Source organism: Belonocnema kinseyi, chromosome 9, assembly GCF_010883055.1.
Source record: "Belonocnema kinseyi isolate 2016_QV_RU_SX_M_011 chromosome 9, B_treatae_v1, whole genome shotgun sequence".
Lineage (NCBI taxonomy): Eukaryota > Metazoa > Arthropoda > Insecta > Hymenoptera > Cynipidae > Belonocnema > Belonocnema kinseyi.
In genome coordinates, this window is record NC_046665.1 from 107,695,125 (window position 1) to 107,696,580 (window position 1,456).

Here is a 1,456-nt window from a genome sequence, read left to right on the forward strand (position 1 = left end):
AGTACGGGAAAAGATGTTCTTCAGTAATAATCAAAACCAGTAAAAAATCTTCCCGGACAATAGAGAAAAAGAAGATTTTTCTCTAATAGAATACAAACCAACGTAGGCGTTTCTTAATGAACAGAAATCGTCTAAAGAGGACAATGTCTAACAATAAGCAGACTACACAAATATTTTTCTTCTCTAGATAATAAAAAACCAAATGAAGATTGTTCTTCATCAGTTACTTAAAATAATGGAACAAGTTGTTCCCAGTGCACAAACAAGAATACATTATCCAACTAAAAAGAATACCAACGAAAGATATTCTCGAAGAATAAACAAAGCCAACATTTTTCTACCTTTCCTTTTAAAAAATTTGGAAAAAGGGTTTAAGTTATAACCAGCCGAGTTGGTATACAGATCGCAAGTCACGTGTTGTCTCTCGGTGTGGAGAACGGGCGAGTCCGGGCAAGATCTTCCGAGGCCGATGCTCCCACCTCTTCTTAGATGATCGGAATACTCCCACCAGAAATTCTTGTTCACTTCTTATCGTATCACCGAGACACTAATTCACCTATGCAACTGTACAAGCACCCCACCACGAGACCAGAAGACCCACACCCGGTTCCGAGGTTCTCCGTCGATGAGTCGGTTGTCCTAGGACCGAGCCGCTATTACGGTTGAACTCAGGATGTCTTTTCTCCTCTCACAAACCGGTATCTCATTATCTTCCCGATTTTAGAGCAACTTTGTCGGTGGTCCTTTATATTTTTGTTAGCGCTTCCTGTTTCCCAGCGAGTGAGTTATTACCCTTTTTATGTTTGTAGAATGGGTGCTTTTGGATGATTATATATAATGCAAAGGTGATTTAGGAGGCTAATAAGAAATAAGTCACATGAAGTTAGAGGACTAGAGAATTAAATTAGATGATGATAGAATTATGTAATTAGAGGATTGGAAAAAAGGATAGATGATTAATGGATGTGGTGACAAGATCATCAAATGTTTTCTGATGAAAAAAAACCATCCGAAGATGGAAGTCCAAGAAGAAGAAAATCTAAAAGATGTCCTGATTAACTAGTAGAAAATGATAAATTCTTTCATAGAATATTGAACAGTTTAGACGATTAATGGATTAGATGATGGTGGGATTATATAATAAGAGGATGGTCTGGAGATTGGATTGCAAATAAAATGACAACTTTAGATTCAGAAAGTGTACTAACGCAATGTCGGTATTTAATGGATTCACATGTGTAGTTTGTATAGGTCAAATGATTCATTTCCCACGAGTGCTATCCCGTATGATCTTGTAAGACACGCCCAGGGTATCATATTTACAACATTTTTCGAAATTAGACGAACATAAGTCATGTATATCTCGCATCTTAGTTTGCTACCTACAAATAACACTTTCGCCTTCCTTAAGGTATGCTTTAATCTCTTTCTGATATTCCTGAATGACAGTTGATCG